The 18,519-nt window shown below is 30.5% G+C and overlaps 4 long non-coding RNA genes across 4 annotated transcripts; all 4 read left to right on the top strand.

Moving 5' to 3' along the window:
• The first annotated feature begins 886 nt into the window (after nt 1-886).
• On the top strand, nt 887-1,484 carry LOC123694031. The gene is made up of 3 exons (XR_006751760.1): nt 887-975; nt 1,246-1,272; nt 1,390-1,484. It is a non-coding gene; the product is annotated as an uncharacterized LOC123694031 (long non-coding RNA).
• Nucleotides 1,485-4,636: 3,152 nt separating this feature from the next.
• LOC123693944 lies at nt 4,637-5,301 on the top strand. Its single transcript, XR_006751739.1, has 3 exons — nt 4,637-4,721; nt 4,852-4,878; nt 5,169-5,301. It is a non-coding gene; the product is annotated as an uncharacterized LOC123693944 (long non-coding RNA).
• A 2,380-nt stretch (nt 5,302-7,681) lies between these two features.
• On the top strand, nt 7,682-8,270 carry LOC123693981. The gene is made up of 3 exons (XR_006751746.1): nt 7,682-7,772; nt 7,967-7,993; nt 8,136-8,270. It is a non-coding gene; the product is annotated as an uncharacterized LOC123693981 (long non-coding RNA).
• Nucleotides 8,271-11,873: 3,603 nt separating this feature from the next.
• LOC123693939 lies at nt 11,874-12,743 on the top strand. The gene is made up of 4 exons (XR_006751736.1): nt 11,874-11,981; nt 12,191-12,220; nt 12,299-12,401; nt 12,673-12,743. It is a non-coding gene; the product is annotated as an uncharacterized LOC123693939 (long non-coding RNA).
• Nucleotides 12,744-18,519: the final 5,776 nt, after the last annotated feature.

Below are 18,519 nucleotides of genomic sequence, written 5' to 3'. Positions count from 1 at the left end.
TGTCTGCGTATCACAGTTTCCTACGCTATAACGTGAAAAGAATTGTTTGAGTAATTGAGCATATATTATCAGTACATTATGTACCCAGAACTACTAAATTTAAAACCAGTAACTAAGTTATTAATAGAGTATAATCTCTGACGGTGCATTAAGACCACGTAGATGAACATAGAGCTAGAGCTGGAGCAAGAGCATTCTTTCGAGATTTTTTAGTGTAAACGAAAACTCGTATTCAGTATTGTTCAGTATTAGAATATTGCATAGAATATTTTCAAACGCACGAATAACATGGAAAGAATGCTCTGCGCCTGTTTACACTAAAATAATTTGACATAATGGGGTTTGAATGCACATTCGTGCACTCGCTTGTTGCACGGTGCATTCATCAAGCGAGTGCAGGAATAAGGAAAATGTTAACTCTACCTCACTACTATTACGTCACTTTTTCCGAAAGCAAAGCTTCGAAATTGATTAAATATGATACAATTGCGTGCGGGAATGATTACCACGACTAGTGATAGGTATACACTATACAGCCAACGTCACGGGTAACTAACTCTCTCAATCCCGAAAAAATGATTGCAAATTAAAATATTGGACAGATACGAGTACAGAATGGATAAAATATAAGAGTAGTGTAAACTTTAAGATTTTATTTGCTCTGCAGTTCTAAATATAGGATACCTGAACACGTTGTTATACTTAATTTTTTAACTAATCAATATTTTATTTATTTTGCGTACTTAAATAAAAAAGAAAACGTTATAAAGATATAAAAATATGATAAATGTCACTTTCGTGACCAATAAATATTATTTTATAGTTTGATACATTTTTATGTATATTCAAATAGTATATAAAGAAATGTTGAGATTCACTTCTTATTGTCCTGGTCTACTTTCAAAATGAACACAAAAGTAGTATTTTTAACTTTTCTCATTATGGCTTGCTTAATTGCAATGGCGCATGCTGAAGGTAAGATTAACAGAAACAGTTTTTTAAAGATAACAACTTAAAATTCTTATTGTAAAATAAAATATTAATAATGATCGAAGTAAACTAAAAAAAAGTATTGTGTTCAAAATTCAAATTATTTTTTAATAGCGAAGTCAATTTTAATGCGTTTTGTCCGATATGTTTCTCGTCTTCAAACATAAAAATGACTGATTGAAAAATGGGATTTTTTTAGATTATTCATACCAATAAATAGGTATATAGTTAATCATGTGTATTTGCTTTTTTCAGCTTCTATGGGGCTCGCTCAATCGTTCTGTAAGTTAATTTTTATTAATTATTTTAATCATTATGAAGCAAGAAAAGCATTAAGAAAATGTTCTTAAAATGATTTCATATTATGTGTTCTATATAAAAAATAAGTTTTTTTTTCAGTGAAAGTGAAAAACATGGTTACGGACTTAAATCCTCAGAAGAGCTCGCTTGGTCAGCAGCAGTAAAATTATAAATAAATGAATTGATAAATTTATACATATACGGTTACTATTAATAATAAAATAATGTCAAAATTGTTTTAATATTATTCGATTATTTACGATAAAATTTGTTATTTATATATTGAATAAATTATTGAACAATTAATTAATATTTTTTGTGTTTATTGTAAGCGTGTTTACCTCTTTTTATATCACCTTTATATAATTAAGTTGTGTTAAAATTGTTTAACTTTACTATCAAATTTTTCGAATGTACAAATTAATATTGTAAATGTGCAAGTTAGATCCAAAAGTAAGTCTAAGATCCGAATTAGGATCAACCTTCACCCATCTGATAACCAATTGAGACCTATTTTTATCTAATATAATTTACTAGCTGTTCCCCGCGGTTTCACCCGCATTGCTCCGCTCCTGTTGGTATATAGCATATAGCCTTCCTCTATAAATGTGCTATCTAACACCGAAATAATTTTTCAAAGCGGACCAGTAGTTCCCGAGATTAGCGCATTCAAACAAACAAACAAACTCTTCAGCTTTATAATATTAGTATAGATGAACAAAGATGCCTATGATAAATTGTCTTGTTATTGTATTGTAATAGAGTTGTCTAACCTTTGATATAATTAAGATTATTCAGCAGATCCGTGGTTTCACCTATTTTTTATTCTTGAGAGTTGGGCCAATATAAATTGAATTCGTTATATCCTATAAGTAAGTATAAGATGATAATAAAATTTGAAAGAAACTTATTGTTCAAATAACAATATTCGGGTGTAGACTTTTTTCTATAAATAGTAAAAAAAAAACATAATACTTTATCGTAGAACAGGTACATTCTAGGGAAGCACGCTCCATCTTAGGCCACATCTCAGCTTACCATCAGGCGAGATCGTGGCCAAGCGCTCCCCTATCGCAGCATATAAAAAAAAGAACGTGTGTGTACACTCTTTAAGTCTTAAGCACTATAATTATAACTAACATTGGATGCGACTTCGCTTACGTTGAGTACAAAATGTTTCGTCATTTATTTTTAGCAAAAACTTATTTAGAAACCTGCATTTCATTTTCAAAAGACGTTACCTGATAAGATTCGGTGATAGATGGTGTTGGTGTAACACAACAGCATCTATCTTTCCAATGAGATACAGATGCGACGAACTTTCCAATGAGATACAGCCAGCTGACATTAATTTTCATTTATAATCCTATCCTTCCTACTTTATATAAAAAATAATAATATTAAAAATGAGAAAGTTTGTGAAGACCCGATGTATGTGTATGTGTGTATGTTTATTACTCTCAATCGATTACAATTAAATCTAGTACACATATAGAATGTAACTTGGATTAACACATAGGATAGGTTTCATCCCGCAAATCCCACGGGAACGGGAACTATGGGGAATTTTCTTAAAAAACGCGGGCGTAGCCGCGGGTGGAAAGCTAGCATATAAACGATCACTAGGGTAAATTTTCAGTTGAGAGGAAATCACTGAAAATATATATTTTTTTCATGTTCAAGCAGCCGGGTCACATACAATACACCATGTTACGGTCAGCTGACTACGCGTCCGCGTTTAAAATGTAGAAGCCCATCTGGCTAACATTGAGAAACCCCACACAAAAAAAAAGGTCAGCTGACTTTGTTTTTCTTTCAAGATACTACATAAAAATATACAAGATACTACATAAAATATAATATGAACATTTTTCAAAAGAGGAACGACTGAAAAAAAAAATATTTTCTACGTGCGTGGGAGACTGCTACTGCCTCGCGAGTGTTCATAGTGTATGTTTCGTTTTTATAAACCTCTACGTCCGAATCGACCCACCTCGGGTTCCGTTCCTTGCGATTTCCCCAACCAGTACGACAGGGGAACCTTCAAGCAAAAAGCCTACACCTTCCTGAAAAACTGAATGCGGCTTTTACTTTAAAAACTCAGGCGACGCCGCGGACGGAAATCTAGTATTCTATAATTGTAGAGATCTATCATGTAGGTACATTGTATGATTTAAATGCAACATTATACGTACTGTTAAAATATATTTTGTTTCTAGTTGAGAATAAACAAATCTTACCAACACATTTTAATTTTTTATCAATCATTTTAATGTAAGTGGACTTCCTACTTCAGATAAAAAAGCGATTAAACGGTACGGAAAAAAATATAACGATCGTTTGAAGAAGTTTGAGCTTTATTCATATAACTAGCTTTCTGCTCTCGGCTTCGCCGACTTTGTCTATTTTTATTTTTAATATACACTAAAACCTTTCCCGAGAATCACTCTTTCTATTAAAAAAAACCGCATCAAAATCCGTTGCTTAGTTTTTAAGGTTTAAGCATACACTGGGACATAGGGGCAGATAAAACGACTTTGTTTTATACAAAGTAGTGAAGTTTTTCTTAAAGTTATATGAGACATGTGTAATAAACATGAATGACAGTAGAAAACCAACTATCCGATTTTTTTATAGCCGTTTATTTTTATACTGCTAGCAGCTGTAGGGCAGGCGACTCACTTGGTGGTAGGTGATAGACGCCGCCCATGATCACCACGATCACAGCGTTGGGAACACTGCGATATATATAATACGATTATTGCAAGTTGGTTTTTCAGGAAGGTAAGGTTCCTTCCTCTTTGCTAGGGTTCCCATGTCGTACTGGTTGGGGAACACGGAACGTGGTAAGTTGTTCCACAAGAGAGTGAATGTGTGAATTAAATTGAACCGGGGTCGATTCAATTTAATTCACACTTAAGTACTTACGTAGAGGTTTATAAAAACTAACTTAATCAAAAAAGTCTAATTGTCAAACATATAAGAAACTTTATTAAGTTTTACAAATGCACTTGAACACTATATACTACAATAATAGCGGTTGGTAAAAAATATTGAAGAGTTTATTTCTTTGTTTGAACACGCTAATCTCAGGAACTACTGGTCTGATTTATAAAATTATTTCGGTGTTAGATAGCCCATTTATCGAGGAAGGCTATAGGCTATATATTATCACGCTAAGACCAACAGAAGCGGAGCAATGCGGGTGAAACCGCGGAGCACAGCTAATAAATTCTGTAATGGGTATTCGTGATGTTAAAATCATTATATTCCTTGTTTTTATTTTAGGTTTTATTGCCCATTAAGAAACAGTATATAAATGGAAATTTTATTTATTTTATAATAATTTACATTATACAACATGAATGCCAAAAGCATATTTCTAACTTGCCTTATTTTGTCATGCCTCATTGCACTAGCATATTCATCAGGTTTGTTTTAAATATTATTTGCTTCTTAGTTTATTTTCAGTTCAAGTTTATATGATATCTAATACCTAATATCAAAGTAATAAATTGTAACGATATAGACAAATAATTTATCTTTTACTTTTTATTGCAGCTAATCCGGGAGGTAACATTGTTACCGGTAAGTTTATTAATATGAACATTTAACATATTCGAGATAATTTAATATGAACATTTTTTGTCTTTTTATCAGAAATTTTTGTTGATTTATTGTTCATTTCTATGATATAATACAGAGGTAATTGTAAAATGAATATATATTTATATATAAATTTATAAAGAATAAAAAAAAATCGATCACGAACTCGAACCCGCATCCTTTCATATTCTATTCTTTATAAATTTATATTTATAAAGCATTTGAATAAAACAAAAAAATATCAAATTAAAATGAATATATCTTTTTTGCAGAAAGTAACAGCAACAAAGCACAGGACTATAATCCTCAAAAGACTGGCGTAAGCCAGGGACAAAGTCACCAGCACTCATTGTTCTAAAAAAAAAATTGTTTAAATTATGATTGTATTTTATATATTTTGCATTTATGAGTTAAAAACAATACAATAACATAATATTTCTTAATTTTCAGTGTTTTAATATTCATATTACATTATAAATTTTTCGTATATAAAAGGAAATATGAGTCAAAAATAAAGAACCATATTGCAACATGTACATTTATGTGATTTGGTAGTATTTTGTTATATTGTGACTTTATGTGAACGTTCAAAGCAAATTCATAATACTTAAATTATATAATAATTTTAACGAAACACTTTTATTGCCCAACCTTACCTTTAATGAAGGCCATACACACTAAAGTGTTCGGTTTAGGATAAGAAATGTAAGAAAAAAATGAAATACAATCGTTTCCATATTAATTTTATAAGAGGACAGAGGCAGTGTAATAAATATTTCAAATTATTATTTTTCAAATAAAAAATTAAATTAGTTATTTTCTATTTTTTTTACACATACATGGGAAAATATTTAAGATACTTTGAACTTAATTTATTCTGTCCATTAGTTAGGTCTTCACATCTAGCAAAACTAGCCATGATAAACTGTTTCGTTCCTTCTGTATATTAGCATAAATACTAATCCTTACTAATATTATAAATGCGAAAGTAACTCTGTCTGTCTGTCTGTTACTCAATCACGCCTAAACTACTGAACCAATTTGCATGAAATTTGGTATGGAGATATTTTGATACCCGAGAAAGGACATAGGCTACCTTTTATTGCGAAATATGTACCGTGGTACAAAGGCGTGGCGAAGCCGGGGCGGACCACTAGTTAATAATAATTGTAAAATTATTCGACGACGAATCTCACAAGGCAAAATAAAGTCAGTTACATCATAAAAATAAAAATAACTACGTTTAACTTAGTTATTTTTATTATTTAATACTATTTAGTGTATTTTTCAACACGAATGAAACGAGCCCAAACTCGATAAAGTTGAGTCAATATATTACTGAGTTCCTATGGCCACCTTCTGTTTCCACCATCAAATCAGCTCCATGTCATGATAATGTTTCATAGCTATCCAATTTGCAAGCAATACACAAAATTTCAGCTCAATCGGTTACCGGGAAGTGAATCAAAGTTACTTCCTACGTTTCAACAAGTCATCGAGATCAGGCAAAAATGCTCATAAAATAAAAACTACTAGGCCTATCCGAATGAAATTTTGATGGGACCAATTCGACACCATCCCGCACCAAACAAACGTATATCGGTTCAGAAACCCTGGAGCAATCGTTGTACATACATAAAAAAATACCGGCCGAATTGATAATGAGAAGAATTGTGAAACATCATTTAGAAATAAATCTTTTTCATGCCGTAATAGGAGTTCTAATGGATCTAGTATAATATTTTAAACATCTATGCCTTCCACTGAAATAATTTTAGCCTCTACTTTCTCAACTACACTAACCTAGAACGTTATAGAATAATCACATCATGGATTATCAGACCACACAGGTCACCAAGTCAACAAATAGACGAATCTATATATATATATAGCCCATTTCAGCGATATATCATCACGCTAAGGACAGGAGCGTAGCACAAGGAACAGCTAGTAATAATATATATATTGCTTACCTAATTAAAATGTGGTTCGAAGCAGTGATGACTTTGTTTGCGTAACTAAATTGAACACTTTAAAAAAGTATGATTATCAAAAGTTTATCTAAATTAATAAAAATGACTTGTGGGTCTTTTTATGGCCAGTTTAAAAAAAAATAAAAAAAATGCTTTCCTTTCATGTCAGATTTCAAAGTACCTAACGACGATTAATTATGTCAATTTCTTAAAAAAAAAACATTTTTATTTTGGAAATTTTGGATTAAATTCATCGCTTCCTTTTCACGTAATTTTTAGAGTCAAAGAACCTGAAGGCAACATTAGACTTTTAAGATATCATTTTTAACTAGCTGTGTCACGCGGTTTCAACGGCAACTGTTTACCGGCATTGTTTCGCTACTATTGGTCTTAACGTGATGATAATAATATATAGCCTATATGTTGACCCGACCTGTTATTAATATAATATTCATCCAAAATTTAAAGTAAATTCGTCTAGTTATTTCTGAGTTCAACTTGGACATACATACAGAGTACAGACAAACAGACAATAATATAAAAACTTTATTTTTGACTTCGATATCAATTAATTATAGATCACACCCCAAGTATTTAAAAAAATATCAATTTCTTACCTACGATTTTGTTATGTAGATCAAGTTCAAGAATTCATTAAAACATAAGTAGTTATTATCAAAAACATTCACGATAAAATATAACATTTATCTTTATATGACTAAGTCGTGACTTTATTTATAACCTAATTAAATTAAATAATTGTCCAATAGATATATGTAAATATATAAAGAGAATAACGCAGGTTCATTTCATTTACACTTTAATTTTTCAAAATGAATGCAAAAACATTATTTTTGTCTTTCCTCATAATTTCTTGTGTAATTGCAATGGCGTATGCAACAGGTAAGAGAGTAAAAATAATAAAAATAAATAAATAATAAAACTGTTAATTATGCTTCGATACAGTATTTAATGATGGTACATACGAATGAACATAATGATTTTTGTTAATATTTTATTTTTAGATGGTAGATTATAAGTGACGAAATATACAGAATGACTATTATCTTTATTTATGCGTGTTGTATTTGTTTCAGCTAATCCAGGCGGTAACATCGTTACAGGTAAGAATATGTAAATTATTAATTACAAATCTATAATCTATCTATATACTATTTAGTATCAAAATAATTTGTTTTTATTCTAATCCTTGATAATTGATTAACGTTTTTATCCTGAATATAAAAATTATAAAAATATTTACAGTGAAAGATAAAAACGAGGCGGACGACCAAAATCCACAATCTACGGGAGTATCTCAGAAGCAAAGTAAAGGAATTAGAGGATTCCTAGGAAGACATAATATGTAATTTTTTAATATAATAAATATAATAGAATTTTTTCTTGTGTTTGATTCTACGCGAGTATTATACATTTTATTATTAGAGATTCACGTTTTATTTTAAAAAAATATTATGGCCATTTTACTCATTAGGTTAAGTACTTTCTATATCAGTTTAAAGTTTTTTGATATCTGTAATAGTTACGGAATAATCGCCTGTGCACACTTAACGATTACACCCTGTATATAATAATTTGACTTTCTTATAATTCTGACATCTAATCGTATACATAAGTAGTAGTGTTTTTTTATTTTACATAATATATTAAGAGCTAGCGCGCAAGAGCAACTTTTGTCTCCGCAACTATTTTGTCTATTCCATCAACTCCATGGGCTAGTAAGAAAGTGCACGCACGTAGCGACGCAACTTCCTATAGATTTGATGGGAGAGACAAATAGTTGCGGAGACAAAAGTTGCTCTTGCGCGCTAGCTGTAATTGTTATCTGTGTAGATACCAATTAATATAGTGCTTTAACAGCTTTAGGTACTTGATATATCTACAACCTCGACATTGGTAGTTTTTCCTACACAGTTCTCATTATGAACTCTGCGTTATCATCTACAGCCCTTTTTTCTACTTATTTTCTATACAATGTTGTAAATAAGAAATAAAGCAAAGGTGATAAAAGACATTTAAAATCATATTTCTGAAAAAATAATTTGTTTAGTTTTACTGATGAAGCCTTTATCGATGTTGATAATAAAGATAACGAAGATGATACGCACTTTGAAACTCATGCAAAAAATAGTATAATTTTTAAAATTTTCATCACATTTTATCTGTATTTCTGTATGTGTCTGATATTTTGTCCTCGTATAAAATTTTAACTGCATTTTTTTACAATACAAACCATCAACACTTAAAAAAAATTAACACTATATTATAATTAATCACTACATAATATAAAACAAATTCGCTTTTTCTGTCCCATGTCCCTTTGTATGCTTAAATCTTTAAAACTACGCAACGGATTTTAATGCGATTTTTTTAAATAGATTCAAGAGGAAGGTTACTACTATAATTTATTAGGTTTTAGACAAAACGGGCGAAGCTGCGGGCAGTAAGCTAGTAACCTATAAAATGCAGCGTAAATACAAATAGAAAAGGTCAATGGCAAAGTTGCATTAAATAAATATACCTGTAAGTTTTTTTTCTAAACTTCTTTCATATTAACTGAAAATTTATTTGAAAATAATTCCCCGTATTTTGACTCCATATTAAAAAAGCCCAACAAATTTCTTATTTTTAGGGTTCCAAGCCTGAAAAGGAAAAAAACAAAACCCTTAGTTGTCTGTCCGTCTGTCGAGACCCTTTTTCTCAGGTAGCAAGCTGAAATTCATATCGAATACTCAGGTCTACTGTCTCTTGAAGTTATTAAAAAAATCAATTCTCTTAGCACAATCAAGTGACACAATCGTTTATTCTGCAAGTTTTCGAAATTTGTTAAAAAGCAATGTCTCATAATTACAAAGATACAGGAAAAATTAAACACAACAAAAAAAAATCGAAGACCTCTATTTAAATCACCACACATAGTAGATATTTTAAAATTTGGTTATTATCTGAAAGGGGCTTCGTTGAACGTCCACAGATGGTTTATTTTTTCCGACACCTCCAACCTTTGATCTAAGCCTCCAACATATTTGAACCGATGTATACAAAAACTGAACTTATTAAGTTATTAGTATAAGAATAGTTTTAAGAACTGAGCACGCATAGGGATAAACAGTGGGAAGTGACTTTGTTTTATACTGTGTATTTATACTATGTAGGTATACCATGAATGTTTTTAAACCTGCTATCTAAATAGTGACGAAAAACATTGTAAAGAAATAACTTTGAAAAATATTTTTTGCAAGGCTGGTGTGTGTCAGAGAACGGTTTGGCAGTTAAAAAAAGTATATTTCATGTTTTGTAAAAGACCCTTGGTTTCCAAGATAATCGATATTGCCACCCTTTCCCAACCTTTCTTATGGTAAGACTACAAATGAAGGATTTTTTTTAATCTGTTTGTTTTTATTGTGGCATAGTATCCCTGGATACCATGATTTTAAGACAGATGTAACTCTGTATGTGATGTAACTCTTAACCATGACAGATTTAACTCTTAGTCTTACTTATTTTTTCAGAAAGTGCTAAGGTATATGTAATGTATATATAATGAGTGTTATGCTTAATAGCAAAAAACATTCAAACGTATTTCATTACTTGAAATTAACTCTGAAATATTGCTAACTGTGAGAAGAGAAAAAAATCATTTCATAATATCGAATTACATTAACAAAGAGTGTTTAAATTTTCCACCGGCTCTAAAACTATTCCACCTCTGAATGAATGATCACTGAAGCTTACGCTGCACTGTGTCACGATCGAGTCGTGCCCCGTCCGTGCCTCTTCCCATTTCTATGAATTGATTCATAGAAATGGGAAGAGGTACGTGAAGAGGCACCTGAACGTGGCTCGGACAGGGTCTAGCCATATGTGTGGATATTTTTTCATTTGTTTCCCGGCTCCGGCACGACTCGTTCCCGGCACGGTGTAGTCATGCTTAAAACTGCTTCTTTGCCTCATTTCAGTATTTTTTCTAAATGTAGGTATACGATATGATTCTTGCGGGTAATCATTAAAAAAGCAACTAAACTAAACTCAATTGCCGGCTATTATTATAAAATTTGGCTATTGCGGCTTTGAAATGGACGTTGTTAATAACAGTTTGACTATATAAAAAAAAGGTGATGATAGTCGATCGAGCCGGAAAGCTATCAAATGTTACTCTCAACATTCCTGGCGTTGACACCGTCGATCGCTACATTTACCTGGGAGCCCAAATTTACAATGACGGCAGCTGTGTCCCCGAAATAAAAAGGCGTATTGGGATGGCAAAAGATGCTATGACACGTCTGAACAACATTTGGAAGAAAAGAGAAATTGGTATCAGAACCAAGATAAGACTGGTACGAGCCCTAGTTTTCCCTATCTTCCTATATGGAGTTGAGACATGGACAATTCTGGCCCGAGAAAGACAAAGGATTGATGCATTCGAAATGTGGTGCTGGAGGCGAATGCTGAGAATACCTTGGACTGCGAGACGCACAAATGCATCAATCCTGACCCAGCTCCATATAAAAACCAGGTTATCCACTATATGCCAACAACGCATCTTGTCATACTTCGGCCACACGATACGCAGAGGCGATGAAAATCTAGAGAGATTGATAGTGGTTGGGAACACGGAGGGAAAAAGATCGCGTGGTCGTTCACCAACACGATGGACAGACCAAGTCAAGAACTCATCTGCCACTACTTTTTACACGGTCGTAAGAGACGCCATGGACAGAGACCGGTGGAGGCAAATCATCCGCTCCAGATGCAACCCTAATGCTGACCACGATCCTCAGACATGAGGGACCGACAAGAGAGAGATATAAAAAAAAACTATTCATATACAAAATTATTATTACTGTCATAAAGTTAATTAAAACATAATATTACGATGGTATAATGCATAATGATAGTATATATTATTAGCTTCGTGATATTGATAAGGTTTTTATGAAGAAACACGTTTATCTGCTTCTGCTATATATAAATAAAAGCAAATTTGAATTTAATTGAGTCGCAAAAGTACGCCCACCAAAATGAATACCAAATCTTTCTTGTTTATTGCTTTCATTATCTCTACATTATTTGCTTTTGCGCATTGCAGTGGTAAGGAACATTTTTGAAAGCTTTACTTTAAAATGGAATTTACTTTAAAATTGAAGTTATTTAGTTAATGATAATTATTTATTTTCGAAATATGCTTTATAATATATATGCCTCCCTCTTAATTTCATTATTTAGAATCCTAATTGCGTTCGAATGTAAAAAAAAAATATAATTTTAAATCTCTTGATTGTTCTTTTATTTTATTTTAGGTTTAGGTGGCTTAGGAGCCATGATGAAAAGTGAGTATTTTACTAATTTCCTTAAAATACTTCTTTCTATACAGCCAGTTATATTATTAAATTTTAACATTTTTTCAGTTATGCCTGCGGTGACAGGATCGAATGATAATAAACAATCTACGGTTGGTGAACAAATGAAAAAAGTGGGGAACATGTTTAGCTAGACAAAGCTAGACTTTTGGTAAGAGTTTTAACAAAGTTGCGGTTTAAAAACAATTTAATAGAAACATAGTTTTTAAGGCATTCATTGACTATGATGAATGATAGAGATTATGAGATCAATGAAGTGGGCTATAAAGTACGATGAAACAGGCGGTATAAGCCAATGGCCATGAGTAAAATCGTGACAAAATATTCATACAGTTGCGTGCCAAAATCCCTGTTCTTGCTTCATATTAATAATCAGATATTACAAAATGAGGCTCATGTATTCATTGAAAATTTTGTTACAGCTTTCCACATCTATGCCAACGGAGGGCTGGAGAGATTTTTAAGTTATGCAATAAAACTATTTAAATAATAATATGATCTTTTATTCCCTGTCCCCTTTCATAATCTAGTTTAACAAGTACCAAGATATTATACTTACTTCAATTCAAGGTGCTTGCTGTACTTTTATCAAAAGTGATATAAATAAATAAATATTTTTAAATTAAAATTTACTTTTTGATTATTGTACTATGGTCTATGTGTAAATGTTTTGTGTAGAATTTACAATGTTTAACTTGACAATTAGATGAGTTTATAGATCAGCTAGTATACCCAAGTATACCCGACATATGCTGTCATGTCTTCGCGTGAATTATCGAACTAAAGTCTAATGTTTAGTTTTCTGAATTTAAAAAATTCAGAAAATAGAGGTTTTTCTTTCATTATATCGTTCTCCTTACAATAATGAATAAATAAATAATATATTTTTTGAAATCGGTCCAATCGTTCACGCGTGAGGGCAGGACCAAGGAGTTGGGACCAAGAAAAAAAATCATTCACATTTTTAAATAAAGCAGTATAACATAGTGTACAATAGATAGAGTCATGTAACATTCGGATGTGTAATCCAATTATTATTTTATCATATCTATAGACTATATTATTTGCATAGGTACATTTGACACAGAAAAATACGTTTCCTTTCAGAATCGGTGAATATATGGAGTAAATTGCCACTAGATAACTGATATTACTTAATAAAAATAATTTATTAGACATTTAATACATAGTTTGTTTTAATCATATGTTCGAATAAAAAGACATTAACAAAAATTATTCTTATTTCACATTGGAGAAGATTCAAATTATTAGTTTGAGAAAAAAAATCAGCAAAATTACTCAAAAATGGTCCAAATTGCTTGTAAGTTCCGCTGCCGATAGAAGCTTTAGGTTACTATTGTAATACTTACTGTGCTTATAGTGTGCAATTTTACAAATAGGGCCGATCCCATTTTCCCATGTCCCGTAGCAATCAGAGAATGATAAAAAAAAAAATTTCGAGCAAACTAGCTTGCTCCTGCGGCGTGGTATCCTGATATGATATAATGCTTATCCAGACTGTATTTCATCCCTGAACAATTATTATTCTACATACACGATCAGATTCTTTAAGTGAAACTTCTTTAGGCGGGTTGAGAAAGGAAATTTCAAGGTCGCGGTCGCGCAACGATTTTAGTATCTTTGAATCATGCTAAAAAAGTTTCACTTTGGACCCTCAGCACAAACATATATTCATATAATTTTTCGCTTTTACTACTATTAGCTGTGCCTTTAAAAATCTTGTATTTATATATCTCATGTGTTATTCTAATGTATAACCAATATTACTAAAATAACAATATAAATAAAGTTTAATCCAAATCCGAACAGCAATTTTTTTGTTGTAAAAGATTACTCTTTTACAACAAAAAAATTGCTGTAAAAGATTACTCTTTTACAACAAAAAAATTGCTGGACGGATTTGGATATTATATCCACCATGTTTGTTAAAACATGGTGGATATAATATCCAAATCCGTTTGGTAACCCAAACATGGTGGATATAATATTTACAACCTGGTGGATATCGTAGAAATATAATTTCCAATTAAAACTATCTTATTTTTAGCATTAGTATAGGACACACTGTAGGCTAATCTCTATGGCGAGTTACCAGTTACCACTAAGGATTGGTGATTGAATTATCAAACCACTCGAAACTCTATCTTTATTTATAAATTTTTTTACACGAATGTCAAAAAGGAACGAACCAAATTTCATCAAAATCGGTTCAGTGGTTTAGGCGCGAAATCGTAACAGACAGACAGACATACAGACTGACTGAGTTACTTTCGCATTTATAATATTAGTAGTATAATTTTTTTATTAATTTTGTTGTTAGATTAAAATAAAACAAATTTTGAAGCATTATTATTTATTACCTACTCAGGTTGTGCAGGCAAGTCATCAAGGGCATATTATTAGTATTTCTTTATTTATTATTATTCTTGAAAATTCCAGAAAGGCTACGTTATATCAATTTAGATACCTGTAAACAATAAGAAGAATGGTTTATTGAATTAAAAGAAAATTAGGCTGTGCTATTTTAAATATTTCACTGTGAGAGACTGTAACATGTCCTGGATTCAATCATTGGAATTTTTTTTTTTTTTTTTTTCTATACTGCAACTTAGCCATCTGTTTATATAAACAATAATCTAATATGGTTTCTGATTTTCATCTGTAAATATGTTTATACACTGAGATTTGCATCCAGTGACGCAAAGCTCATCATTTGTCTGCGAATCTTATCGCAAGATCGGGTATGCTATTTCTCTTCAGGCGAGAAAATCTCACAGTGCCCCCTCCCTTCAGTTCAGCAGCTAATCATTGGAATAGGCTATTTAGTTTAATAACTATAAATTATTAATATAAATGCTTTAAAGAAGCGACCTGTATAATAAAAAAAAAAAAAACTCAAAAGGATAAAAATAATTGTCTTCTAATAAGATACTTAACAGATAATAATAGATCGATATACCAGAACTGGTTAAGTTTTTAACTTCTTTACTACATAAAAGCATGCTCGAAAGTGCTTCTAGAAGAAGTCTAATTGAATTCTCGTAGATGTTTGAGTTTGAAATAAATTATTTACTTACAGAACCCAACATCATTTTTGCCATTGGTGTTACAAGACCTGCATCCTTCGATGATGCACTGTTTTGGTTTGCGTTTGTATTTTGTGCGTTCGTATTCTCAAGTTTGTTGGCTGTTTCAACTAAAATATTATGAAATGATTAATTTAACTCATTACTTATCAAAAAAACTCCTCATTGTTCCTAGAGTAGGTATAATTTCGATTAAGATTAAATATGCGCAGGATATTATATTTTACTAATTGAACTGAAGAGTACAAGTATTCACGCAGACGTATTTATTGTGAAGCATTATGCCATCAAATAGTCCGAAGGAACGCAAGACTGCGGCTAGACTAGACTCAACTAGAAAGGAAGGTTCAAAAGCTATATATAATAAATATAAAAAATATGTTATCCGATGCACGGGTGACCACCGACCAAATTTTGGTTGAAACTAAGTGTTGTGCTAATATTGTTTTGGACTATCAAATCCTTGGTCACAGATGAATTCTACCATACCCGTGGCCCTGTCCTTGATGCGGCTTGACGGAACACAGTGGGGGTTTTGGTCGGTAGGAATCCGACATATATCTATGCAAGATTTCCCCACTTAAAAAAAGAAAAAAAAGCCTTATTATATTAATAAGCTGTTTGTAATTATATAACGTCACCGGAACTTGTTCAAACATTGCAAAAAGCCAAGAAGGTTGCCATTTGATTTGATTTTGATGATGCTACATTTGATTTTGTAGCGTAGGAGCAACATTCATAAATCATTAATATAATATAACTGCGTAAAAAATGTCATACCATTGATAACCGTCTCCGTTGCTAAAGCTGCAAAATAATAAATTTTTATTATAATTTTCTGTGGTAAAAAATTAGAAAAAGTTTTACTTTGCATATAAAAAAGATTCACTTACCAATTTCAAACATTATAGATGAAATAAATAAAAATGCGAATAAAGTTTTTCCAACCATTTTATACAAACATCAACTGTTAAGTACTTCCAATAACACAGTTTTTTTCTTTATATTACAGATTTCTTATTTAAAAAATATATATTATTGGTGTATTACCATCGATTTCATAATTAATCGATCGTAAAATATGTTGTCGTGGTACATGAAAACTTTGATTGATAATCGTAATTTGTAATAAAATTTTATATTTCACATCTAACAAAGTAAATTTGTTAAGAAAAAGATTCAATGAGCACAAAAAATAATTAGCATATTTTTCATTCTAGATACGTAGATTAAGTAAAATATTTTTTTATCAGTCTTGGCATGTTTTGTAAATTAAGCTTTAAAATATCTACAACTACTAGCTGACTCAGCAAAATTAATGTCTTTAATCAAATTAATAATCAAACAAATCAAAAATCGGTCCTAACGTTTAGGAATAGTTCAGTGACAAACATACACACACTTTTTACAACATACAACATACTTTTCTTTTTAAGAACGTTTCAATGCCGTGGTTTTATTTTATAAGTATCTATTTATTAAATAGGAGCGAAATATAATACTTATTATGATAATATTTTTCTTAATTTTGTTGTTAGATATAAATAAAACAAATATTGAAGCATTATTATTTATTACTCAGATTGTGCAGGCAAATCATCAGGGGCTTATTATTAGTATTTGTTTTTTTTATTATTATTATTCTTCAAAATTCCGGAGGTTATATCAATTTAGATACCTGTAAAAAAAGAACGTTTGTTTAATTAAAAAGAAAATTGGATTGTGCTATTCAAGATATTTTACTGTACGAGATATCCTCAGCACAGTAAATGTCCGAGTCAATCATTGGAAATCATCAAATATTCACAAAATAGGCTATTTATTATTAAATTATATAAAGAAGCGATATGTATATTTAAAAAATAATCTTATCTATTAAGATAATAAGTAAATAATAATAAATCTATATACCAGAATGGGTTTAGTAATTTTTTCTAAAATTTATAAACTGAACTTTTAGTAAGTATTGACACTTGAACTTTCATTTATTTATTCGTTATAAGAAATTAAAAAGTACTGTTTACTTACAGAACCCAACATCATTTTTGCCATCGGCGATACAAGACCTGAATCCTTCGATGATCCACTTGTTTGGTCTACAGTTGTAGTTTGTTGGTCTGTATTCTGAAGTTTGTTGTTATTTTCAACTAAAATATTATGACATGATTAATTTAACTCATTATTTAAAAGAATCGATCGTAAAATTCTGAATATTGACACTTAAAAATTATAATAGGAATATAAGTTAACTGAAATTGAGCTTGTTTTCTGTATAAATTACATATAAAGGATAATTTAATATTTACAATTTCCACTTGCCCTTGTAATTTTTACACAATATTCCCATACGAAAAAGCACCCAAAACAATCTCGTTAAATAACATGAACAAATGAACTAAAATTATCCGAGGAAAATAAAATTGCGCTAAAATGGCATACATTACCATTTATAACCATTTTGTCTGGTTGGCCTGTAAAATACATAAGATTAAATATTGAATATATTTCCACTATTTATATCAAAACAGATAAAATCAAAAGAGAAAGAGAATAAGTTCTTACCACAATTCACAGCAATTACACATACGGATATTAAAACAACAAGAAACATGCAACTTTTCGCCATGTTGTTTCAATAATGGTACTTTCATGAAAAATTCTATGTTTTATAATTTTTTTTTCTAAAGATTTGTACATTATTGCTAATTAGGTTATTATTAAATGGTTGTTATATGAAATAATCGTGATGTTTTTTTTATGATCCTATTGATTTTATTGATGAAAAACATGATTTTCAATTTTAATGTAGAAATAATACATGAAAAAAATATTAGAATATATTATAATTTTAATCAGTAAGTAGTTACTATATTTCCTCTTCAATAATATAAAAATTTAATATACGGTACTCGTACTAAACTTATTGTAGTTTTATAAGACTTAGTTAAAATATTTCTGTGTCTTTCCATACAATTTCTATGTAATATTGTTTGAAATTTAAATACATTATACATAAAATATACATAATCTGAGATATATTTATGATAGGAAGGATTATATGTATATAAAGAATAGAAGAGATACACAAAAATAAAACAAACCAAACTGCGATAAAGGTGATTTATTTCACTATACGTGTTTCAAATACCTACCTTACCTATG

The sequence above is a fragment of the Colias croceus genome, chromosome 8 (genome assembly GCF_905220415.1).
Source record: "Colias croceus chromosome 8, ilColCroc2.1".
Taxonomy (NCBI): domain Eukaryota; kingdom Metazoa; phylum Arthropoda; class Insecta; order Lepidoptera; family Pieridae; genus Colias; species Colias croceus.
The sequence above is the reverse complement of the archived record's forward strand: the minus strand, read 5'-3'. Positions and strand labels throughout refer to the sequence as shown.